The sequence below is a fragment of the Equus caballus genome, chromosome 9, assembly GCF_041296265.1.
Source record: "Equus caballus isolate H_3958 breed thoroughbred chromosome 9, TB-T2T, whole genome shotgun sequence".
NCBI lineage: Eukaryota > Metazoa > Chordata > Mammalia > Perissodactyla > Equidae > Equus > Equus caballus.
In genome coordinates, this window is record NC_091692.1 from 86,449,728 (window position 1) to 86,461,747 (window position 12,020).

Genomic DNA, 12,020 nt, shown 5'->3' on the forward strand with positions numbered 1-12,020 from the left:
TTAAAGAAAGAAAAAAGAGAAAGTCTAAAACATTACTATACTTTAAAACAAAGTTTAATTTTATTAAAACTAATCGTTTTATTAATTTTATTAAGACTAATTTTATTAAAACTAATTTTATTAAAACTAATGATAAAGTTCATGATTGTTATCATATATCACAAGCATATGCTACATATGTGTGAATATATATATATATATATATACACACACACACACCCATATATCTATCTATATCTCCTTGGATTAACTCAACAACTATATACAGAGGACCCACTAACAGTAAGGCATAATGTCAAGCCCCGAGAAATATTATTAGGTGATAAGACACTCTAGCTGTCACCCTCAGGACACTCAAAGACTAATAAGTGTACCAAGAAAAGTACACAGTTCTCATCACAGCTTATGAAGCAGGAGATAACAGGAGAGGAAAATTAGTAATTCCTCTTTATTCTTGTAACAGTGGCCTAAAATTATCAAAGGAGGCATATTTGTATATTCTTATCACAGTTTAAGTTCATTTAGTTTCAACGTATTAAAAAATCATTTTTACTACAGGTACTAAGATCTTTATATTTAAGAACCTAATATCTGCCAGAGGCACATTTGGCACAACTCAAGTGAATCAAAGTCCTCTCCTAAGACTGGTTTTACTATTTCAAAGCCTAAAACAGTTTTACGGAAAACTAAATCTTCAGAGTCCATTTATTCTAACTTTGAAACTAACAGCAGCTATAGCCACTATAACAAACTAGTTTTGTTCACACAGTGAGGAGAAACATTTGACCAATATAACTAGTCACCTTTATGTGAAAATTTCTTTCCTTAACTGTTTATTCTATAAGCCAAGAGACCTAGATTTAACAAACAATTTCTGTGTATAAAAGTGCTTGGTGACATCTTGAAGGGATGGAGAACTGCCTTCCAAGATGGCAAGTGATCTGACACTTTCAGCTGTCTTCCAACAGCTGAAATGTGGTGCTGTATCTCTGACAAATAAACAGGAACACGGGTCCAGGAACTAAGAGATGGAAGTAGAGTTGACAACTTTAGGCTCCAGTGGATTAGAAATTCTGATTCTGGGGGAAGAGAAAAGGGGTTTCTACTAGGAGACAGAGGAAGAATTCTGAGGCAACAACTATCATCTGGTCATTCTGGACTCCTTACTTTGGACTGGCATGCTAAGGAAGGAGTTACTATGTTGCACGGGTGGGGACGCGGGGTCCTGTAAACTGACCCTAACAACCATGAGGACTTATGGCTGCTGCTACACGATGGGGATAGGAGGGACTATACTGAGAACCTGGGGGATTAGACTGGGCTGCCATGCTCTGCAATAACTGTAAATGGGCAGCTGTAGCAACTACGGCCAGACAAGGATAAAGCAACTAAGGGCACTGATCCCTTGGGGAAGAAGGTCTGGGTCACTCTACCAGGAAAATGCTGAAGGTGAGGAAAATCTAGAATGAGTATTGGAGGACTGAAATAATAAACACTATTCGACTAACCCTCCTGTTATAAGTTTAATGTAGAGACTGTGGCCAGCCATCACCTTGAAAGCTTTGTAGTAGACTGGACTAAATGGCTCTTAATGGAAGATACAAGGGGTTGAGGTGTAGGGGACACCTCTTGTGTCCCACCTCACATTTTCACTCCAGCTAAGGCACCTCTGCTTAGCTGCGCTACTGGGGCTCACTTTCCGCTCACTGGCTTTGCAATAAGAGATACCCTCAGGAACTTATCAGCCATCCTGAGACATCTACAAATCTAGAAGCTTGAAGGTGTTAACACCAGCACCTTGCGGGTAGAATAACCAATATTCCACTCAAACTCTCACTACCTAAAATCTTCACATCTACTATTCTTTCTCATATAAACTCAAAGTTGTAGGTTCAACTGCATTAGCACTATTAGATCTACTATTATTTCCATATTCAAGAGCATCTAGAATAGGGGTTACAAAGTTAAATGCATACAGGGTTGGAAGTGCTAAGCAGGGCAAACAAAGGTGTATGTCTAATCTAAAAGGTGCCATTGATATTAACATGCCATGCTAAAAAATGCAGGTGATCCAGTGCCGGATATTCATGTAAAATAATTTTTAGATATTATCAACTATTAGATAAGTCTTAGACACACTCGGTAGGCCAAAAGAAACAGGGTAAGAGCTATATTTGGTTGACGAACCATCAGTTTGCAACTTCTGCCCCAGAACTTTGTATTGTCTGTAAGTTATATGTTATTAATCCTAAATCTTTTACTTTTCTTTATCACTTAGGAGATGAACGGGAACTATTTATGTTCAAAGCTTAACCACTCTGGTTTTCCTCAAAAGCTCCTTTTGGATCAATGTTACTACAAATGGAATGAATAAACACATTTTTGCCTTTTCTGCCAAAGAAAAACTTCCTTCCTTAAGGCCGACTGCAGCCACCCAGAAATCAACAAAGCAAATGGCTTGGCTGGCCACTTTCATAAACCACAGGAGAAAAACCAGTGTCACTTGCATAAAACCATGGGAAAAAAACGCTATTTATCCTAATTCTTAATAAATCACAAATAATGAAAGATGTGTAAATGATTTCAACCTTAGAAATCAAATGTCAGGTCCTAAGTAGTGAATATTAGATAAGATGTAAATTAGATAATCCAGGCATCTAAAATTCACAATGCTAGATGTTCTTCAAGTAAGTATTAAAATTTCTTTGCCTCCAGCAAGACATAAAACATACAAGTTATGACTTCAGAGCATTATGTTACCCACATTTACAGTTTTGCAGTATTTCAAATGATGGTACATAAATCTAACTGGTTATGCAACTTAGACCGCATTCCTCCTTCGTTTGGGTATATGATAAAATCTAACTGAATTCAATTTGTTTAAGCTCCCCCTGACGTACACAAAGAAATCTTAAAAGCCACCTTAAAAATAGAAAAGAACACTTGAGCTAACAGGCCTACTGACCATAGTCCCAGATCAGACGATATTATAAAAGTGTATTATTAGACCATTCCAACAAATATCAAAGTAAGTTTTAATTTAAGAACTTGAAAAGGTTATTCTATATCTATTTTAGAAAAAAGAAAAATTCAAGCCTATACAAATTTTTTGAAAAACAGATGAGATGGACCAGTCCTACTCATTAATAATTAAAACTGTGTGGAACTGGTATAAATTCAGGAAAAGGGAACAGAGAAATCAGAATAGGTCCAATTGTATATAAAATGCAAAAAAGCCACACATCAAATATTTATCGGAAAGTCTCTTATGTTTACAGTGCCAAACTAGATACTCTAGGAGATGCTATGATGAAAAAGACTGAACGCACTCTGTAGAAGCATGTAGTCTCACGACAGCAATTAAAATGTTCAAGGTAAAAATGAAGTTTCATGAGAAATATCTACATATAGGCAATTAAGAGAAGAGATTTCAGCTAGGAAATCAGGTATTAGGAAACATTTTATGGAGGCCAGCCCCGTGGCCAAGTGGTTAAATTCAGGTGGTCTGCTTCAGGAGACCAGGGTTCGCCAGTCCAGATCCTGGGCAGCAGCCTACACACCACTTATCAAGCCATGCTGCAATGGCATCCCACATAGAAGAACTAGAATGACCTACAACTAGGATATACAACTATGTACTGGGACTGTGGGGAGAAAAAAACAAAAAAAAAATAGGAAGACTGGCAACAGATGTTAACTCAGGGCCAATCTTTGACACCAGACGGAAAGACTTTATGGAGCCATGGTAGCTGAAATAGATTTTGAAGAATGAACAGTATTTGGACAAGCAAGAGAAGGAGACAGAAGGTTCATGAAGAATACTCCACAAGAGGAATGCATAAAGTAATTATCATAGGACAATGAAGAAAGAAAATTTTATTTCATAAATGGGTAGTGAAATAATCCCATGGGGAACTGAGATACACCCTTCTCAGCCTACACATCCTAGATAGATTGGAGTCTAATTTCTCAAAATTAAATCAAAAAAGAGAATAATACCTTATCTTTAAAGGAGTATTTTGAAGAACTATAAGAAATTTAAAATGGAGAACAAAATCAATCACATAACAATTAAAAATAAGGAAAATCAAAAATGTTTTAATAATTAATGCAAAGGTACATAAAAACACATCAAGAGAACATCGTGAGAATTTGTAAGAGAAAGCAAAAAACATATATATGAAAAGAATTTATATTCCATAATAGTAAAAAGGAAATATAAGCAAAATGGTTTACAGCACTGGTTCTAGAATGAGACAGACCTGGACTGAGTTTCCACTTATTTAAAATATTAAGCTCTTAGAGTATCTGTTTTGTTATTTGTAAAATGGAGATTTCCACTTATTTAAATTGTTACATGGGCATCAGTTTTCTTTATTTGTAAAACAGCAAAAATAGTCTCAAAAATTGTGTGAAGATTGAGGTTTGGTGATGTCAGCATCATGGTGGAATGAGCTCTCCTGAGATCTCTCCCCTTCACCATACAACAAAAAAGACATTCATACTCCAACAGAGGACATACACAAAACACAAAAGACGTTATGAGAGACCCAAACAGTCACACATCGGAGGGTGGAGAGGCTGGAGCCCACCCCGCCTCGGAGGAAGTGCAACGGGGGTAAGAGAAAACTTCGCTCCCTCCCCAAAACACTGTGATTCTGGAATGCGTGTGGCCTCCAAGAGGGAAGGAAGGGGGGAGGGGATGCTCGTTCACAGGAACATCAAAGATCCCCAAGATCCCTTGCAAGCTACGGGAAAGCCCCTACTGAGGTGAAAGCTAATGTAGGGTTAACCTCATCAAGACAACACCCCAAGAGAGCAGAGAGAGAGCAGAGCAAGAAAACCCTGAGAACATGCAGAAGAGACTCTCACTCCTACCCACCCAGTGCTAGCTACAGTGCCTGGGATCCCAGAAGGATGCAGAGGGCTCAGAATACGTGGCTCTTGACCCCCATCCAGTGGCGATAGGTTTTAACTGTGACCAAATAATACCAGGATGTGAAATAACAAAGCCACGTCCTATTAGCAGCATGAAAAATTATTTTAACTCTCCAGACCAGGGAGAAAATGACAAGTATCCAGAAATCAGTCCTGAAAACACAGAAATATGTAATCTAAATGACAGAGAATTCAAAACAGCTATCAAAAAACTCAACAAGTTAAAAGAGAATGTAGAGAAATAATTCAACAAGTTCAGGAGCTACGTCACAAGAGATTGAAACTATAAAGAAGAATCAATCAGAAATATTGGAGATGAAAGACACAATCAATGCGATAAAACAAAATATGGACTCCCTGAATGCTCGAGTGGACAACAGAGAAGCAATAAGCATAATTGAGGACATACATATTGAAATGCTCCAGATAAAGGAGGAAAGACAACTAAGACTAAAAAGAAATGAAGAAAGTCTCTGAGAAATATTCGACTCAATTAGGAAATGCAACATAAGAATTATAGGTATTCAAGAGGGAGAAGAGAAGGTGAATGGAGCAGAAAGCCTGTTCAAGGAAATAACAGCAGAGAACTTCCCAAACCTAGGGAAGCAGATGGAAATCCACGTGGAACACACTACCAGATCTCCTAAATATGTCAGTGTAAAAAGACCTACTGCAAGGCATATAGTAGTGAATCTGGCAAAAGTAAATGACAAAGAAAAAATAGTAAGGGCAACAAGGCAGAAGAAAATAACCTACAAAGGAACCCCTACCAGGCATTCAGTGGATTTCTCGGCAGAAACCTTAGAGGCCAGGAGAGACTAGAATGACACTCAAATCTTTGAAGGACAAAAACTTTCAGCCAATAATATTCTATCCAACCAAAATATCCTTCAGATATGATGGAGAAATAAAAACTTTCCCAGATAAACAAAAGCTAAGGGAGTTCACAGCCACACAAACATGCCTACAAGAAATCCTTTAGAAGGCCCTCATACCTGAAAAAAAAAAAGGGAGAAAGGGGTTACAAAGCACATAGTAAGGAGATAAACAGGTAGACAAAATCAGAAAATTGTAGCTATACATCAGAACAGGTTAGCCAACACTCAACTATAACATTAAAGATAAAGGGAAGGAAAACACCAAAAAGAAAGATGATCTTGTCATTTTAACCACAAATTCATAACATAAGATGGAATAAGATGTGAGAAAACCAACCTACGAGGGGAAGATGAAAGGGACTAAATCAGTTTAGTCTCAGGAAATAAGAGGCCATCAGAAAATGGACTATCTTATCTTCGAGATTTTGAATGCAAACCTCACGGTAACCACTAAACAAAAAAGCAGAAGAGAATCACAAATAATAAATAAGGAGGAAACAAAGAAACACAAAATACAAAACTACATAACTCGATTGACAGGTCAAAACACATAGGACAAGAAACAAAGGAAATACAGGAGAACCGGAAAACAAGGGACAAAATGGCAGCATTAAGCCCTCATATATTGATAATCACCCCAAACATAAATGGATTGATTTCTCCAATAAAAAGACACAGAATGGCGAGATGGATTAAAGAATAAGATCCAACAATATGCTGCCTCCAGGAAACACATCTCAGCTCCAATGACAAACACAGGTTCACAGTGAAGGGATGGAAGATGATACTCCAAGCTAATGGCAAACAAAAGAAATCAGGTCTCACAATACTTATATGAACCACAGTAGACTTGAAGGTAAGACAGGTACAGAGAGACAAAGAGGGGCAGTATATAATGATCAAAGCAACACTCCACCAAGAAGACGTAACACTTATACATATCTATGCACCCAACACAGGAGCACCAAAGTGCATAAAGCAACTATTAACAAACCTAAAAGGAGATATTAATAACAACACAATAATAGTAGGGGACCTCAACACTCCACTCACATCAATGGATAGATCATCCAGAGAGAAAATCAACAAGGAAACAGTGGAATTAAATGAAAAGCTAGACTAGTTGGACGCAATAGACATATATAGAACACTCCATTCCAAAACAGCAGAATACACATTCTTCTCAAGTGTGCACAGAACATTCTCAAGGATAGAGCATATGTTGGGAAATGAGACAAGCCTCAATAAATTTAAGAAGAGTGAAGTAATAACAAGCATCTTTTCCAATCACAATGCTATGAAACTAGAAATTAATTACCAAAAAAGCTGAGAAAGGGACAAAGATGTGGAGACTAAACATGCTACTGAACAACCAATGGACCACTGAAGAAATTAAAGGAGAAATAAAAAAATCTGGAGACAAATGAAAATGAAAACATACCAGAACAACTCGCATGGGATGCAGCAAAAGTGGTACTAAGAGGGAAATTAATTCAATACAGGCTCACCTTAACAAACAAAACAGATCCCAAATAAGCAATCTCAAACTACACCTATCTGAATTAGAAAAAGAAGAACAAACAAAGCCCAGTCAGCAGAAGACAGAAATAATAAAAATCAGAGCAGAAATAAATGCAATCGAAAGAAAAAAGGCAGTAGAAAGGATCAATGAAACAAAGAGCTGGTTCTTTGAGAAGACAGATAAAATTGACAAAGCCTTAGCCAGATTTACAAAGAAAGGGAGAGAGAAAGCTTAGATAAATAAAATTAGAAATGAAAGAGGAGGAATAACAATGGATAGCACAGAAATACAGAGGATTATAAGAGAATACTAGAAAAAGCTATATGCCAACAAAATGGACAATCTAGAAGAAATGGATAAATTCTTAGACTCTTAGAACCTCCCAAAGCTGAATCATGAAGAAATAGATAATCTGAATAGACTAATCACAAGTAAAGAGATTGAAACAGTAATCAAAAGAATCCCAAAAAATAAAAGCTCAGGACCAGATAGCTTCCCTGGGGAATTCTACCAAACTTTCAAAGAGGATTTAATACCTATCCTTCTCAAGCTATTCCAAAAAATCAGGGAAGATGGAACGTTTCCTAACACATTCTACAAGGCCAACATCACTCTGATACAAAAGCCTGACAAGGATAGCACAAAAAAGGAAAACTAAAGGCCAATATTGCTGATGAACACAGATGCAAAAATCCTCAACAAAATATTGACAACCCAAATACAGCAATACATCAAACATACATCATGATCAGGTGGGATTTATACCAGGGACACAGGGATGGTTCAACTTCTGCAAATCAATCAATGTGATGCACCACATTCACAAAATGAGGAATAAAAACCATAAGATCATCTCAACAGATGCAGAGAAATCATTTGACAAGATCCAACAGCCATTTATGATTTAAAAAAAAAAAACTCTTAAAATGGGGATAGAAGGAAATTACCTCAAGATAATAAAGGTCATATATGACAAACCCACAGCCAACATCATACTCAATGGGGAAAAACTGACTGCCATCTCTCTGAGAACAGGAACAAGACAAGGATGCCCACTATCATGTCTCTTATTCAACATAGTACTGGAGGTTTTGGCCAGAGCAATTAGGCAAGAGAAAGGAATAAAAGGAATCCAAATAGTGAAGAAGTGAAACTCTCGCTCTTTGCAGACAACATGATCTTATATATAGAAAACCCTCAAGAATCCATCAGAAAACTGTTAGAAATAATTAACAACCACAGTAAAGTGGCAGGGTACAAAATCAACTTACAAAAATCAGTAGCATTTCTGTACTCTAATAATGAAGTTACTGAAAGAGAACACAAGAATATAACTCTGTTTACAATCACAACAAAAGAATAAGATATCTAGGAATAAATTTAACTGAGGAGGTGAAGGACTTATTCAATGAAAACAAGAAGACATTATTGAAAGAAATAGATGACGACATAAAGAGACGTAAAGAGATTCCATGCACACAGACCAGAAGAATAAACATAGTTAAAATGTCCATACTACCCAAAGCGATCTACAGATTCAATGCAATCCCAAGTAGAGCCCCAATGACATTCTTCACAGAAATAGAACAAAGAATCCTAAAATTCATATGATGACCCCCAAATACCCCCAATTGCTAAAGCAATCTTGAGAAAAAAGAACAAAGCTGGAGGCATCACAATCCCTGACTTCAAAATGTACTAGCAAAGCCACAGTGATCAAAACAGCATGGTACTGGTCCAAAAACAGGCACACAGATCAATGGAACAAAACTGAAGCCCAGAAATAAAACCGCACCTCCACGGACAGCTAATCTTCGACAAAGGTGCCAAGAACATAGAATAGAGAAAAGACAGTCTCTTCAATAAATGGTGTTGGGAAAACTGGACAGCCACACACAAAAGACTGAAAGTAGACCATTATCTTTCACCATACACAAAAATAAACTGAAAATGGGCCAAAGTCTTGAAGATAAGTCCTGAAACCATAAAACTCCTGGAAGATAATATAGGTAGCAGACTCTTTGACATAAGACATAAGATCTTTTCAAATACCATGTCTTCTCAGACAAGGGAAACAAAAGAAAAAATAAACAAGTGGGACTTCATCAGACTAAAGAGCTTCTGCAACACAAAAGAAACTAAGATCAAAACAACTCACCAACTGGGAGAAAATATTTCCAAATCATATATCCAACAAGGGGTTAATCTCCATAATAAATAGGGAACTCACAACTGAACAACAAAAAAACAAACAGCTTGATCAAAAAGTGGGCAGAGGATATGAAGAGACATTTTTCCAAAGAAAATATACAGACGGCCAATAAACACATGAAAAGATGTTTAATATCACTAATCATCAGGGAAATGCAAATCAAAACGACACTAAGATACCACCTTACACCTGTTAAAATGGCTGTAATCACAAAGACTAAAAATGACAAACGTTGGAGAGGGTGTGGAGAGAAAGGAACCCTCATACACTGCTGGTGGGAATGCAAACTGTTGCAGCCACTATGGAAAACAGTATGGAGATTCCTCAAAAAACTAAAAATAGAAATACCATATGACCCAGCTATCCCACTACTGGGTATCTACCCAAACAACTTGAAATGAACAATCCAAAGTGACACATGTACCCCTATGTTCATTGCAGCACCATTCCCAACAGCCAAGACATGGAAACAATCCAAGAGCCCATAGATTGATGACTGGACAAAGATGTGGTACATATATACGATGGACTACTACTCAGCTATAAAAAAAAAAAAAAAAAAAGACAAAATCATCCCATTTGCAACAACATGGATGAACCTGGAGGGAATTATGCTAAGTGAAACAGGACAGACTGAGAAAGACAAACGCCATATGACTCCCTCATATGTGGAATATAAACAAACACATGGACAAGGAAAACAGTTCAGTGGGGAAGGGGGGTGGGGAGTGGGTACAGGAGGTGAAGGGGAGCACTCACATGGTGACAGACAAGAAATAATGTACAACTGAAATTTCACAATGATGTAAACTATTATGAACTCAATAAAAATAATTGTGTGAAGATTAATGGAAATGCCAGTTTTGTTGAACATGGTCAAATCTTTACTTATTTAATACTAAAATTACAATAATATATACATATCTAACATTCTACCTCAAGCACAGTACACTTAAGAATATCCATGTCTCAGACACACTAGAGCTCAAATACCTGAATACAAATTTCAGGTTTCTATGTCACCTTATGCCATGATTACCACCATGAAATGGTTTCATCAGAAGAAAGTGGGAAGGTTACATTAAGAGCCCCCCTCCTCACTATGCTCAGAACTACATTTTCTATATAGATAATCATGTATATATAATATATAATCAATCTTGATATTATGTAATAACTAATACCTTATATAATTATACAATGCTTTGATATTACATATATTAAATATTAACTTACCTTCGCATTTTAAAATCATCACTATCAGGAAATTCTTAATCTCTATTGTAAACCCATGGTCCAGAAAGTCTAAATTATCAACATTTCTCATTAGTCTAAAAAAGTGGTATTATCTCCAAGAAGTAGTAAATTTACAAGCAACAGCTGAATAAATAACCAGGTCTTCAGAACATGACTTTATTTTTGTAGGTTCTAAAAACTTCTTTAATTTTAATTTTCCCTTCAATATATGTACAGAGAAAGTAGAAAGAAAAATATCACTACATTGTTACATTACCTGTAACCCCACAACCAAAGGTCACTACTTGTAACAATTTTATTCCCTTCAAATTTTTCTTCTATGCATATTTTTACACAACTGAACACCAATTTCTTTGTTTGTGTCCTGTTTTTTTAATCATTCATATCATAAGCAATACTGTCACATCATTAAAAAGTCTTCCAGAACGAGCCGATAGCCTAGCAGTTAAAGTTTAGCCTGCTCCACTTCAGCAGCCAAGCTTCGGTTCCTGGGCATGGAACCACACCACTTGTCTGTCGGTAGCCATGCTGTGGCAGCGGTTCACATAGAAGAACTACAAGGACTTACAACTAAAATACACAACTATGTACTGGGGCTTTGGGGAGGAAAAAATCAAAAAACAAGAGAGGAAGACTGGCAACAGATGTTAGCTCTGACTGAATCTTTCCCAGCAAGAAAAAGAAAAAAATTCTTCCAAAATCATTATGTACCATCCTATCATATGGGTATATCACATTTTTTTCAAACAATTTCCTACTGTTGGACATGCTATAGCCTGGGCCTCCAAAAGCACCTAAATATTTTGTGCAAATTAGAATTATCCCATTCTCAAATTATGAACTAGTCATTTTATTGTACAACCTGAACACTATGTAAGGTAGTTCTGCCTGAGTTAGGGTTCCAAAACCCCACAAGCAATAGCCTTGGCTGTGAATATGTGTGTCCCTGTACACATGGGTCACATTCTTGCCTACTCACAAACATAACCCCTGGACATCAAGGCACAAACATGCCTAAGCCAATCCAGGCATGCTTGTCCCAAATTTCTCAGATGAGACTACCATGTAAGTCCTGTCAAACACGGAGTAGGGGACAGTGTTAGAAAGGAGGAGAATCATCCTCTAAGGTGGCAGGGAAGTGAAAGGAAGAACCTCATGGGGTGCCTGGAGCTCAGCCTGGACGAGACACTGCCGTACACACCAGTGAGGACAG

At 37.1% G+C, this 12,020-nt stretch overlaps 1 protein-coding gene across 24 annotated transcripts in view; it reads right to left on the reverse strand.

Moving 5' to 3' along the window:
- Window positions 1–12,020, reverse strand: part of CYRIB (CYFIP related Rac1 interactor B) — a 154,607-nt gene that overhangs the window by 53,306 nt on the left and 89,281 nt on the right. The window lies entirely within an intron of this gene.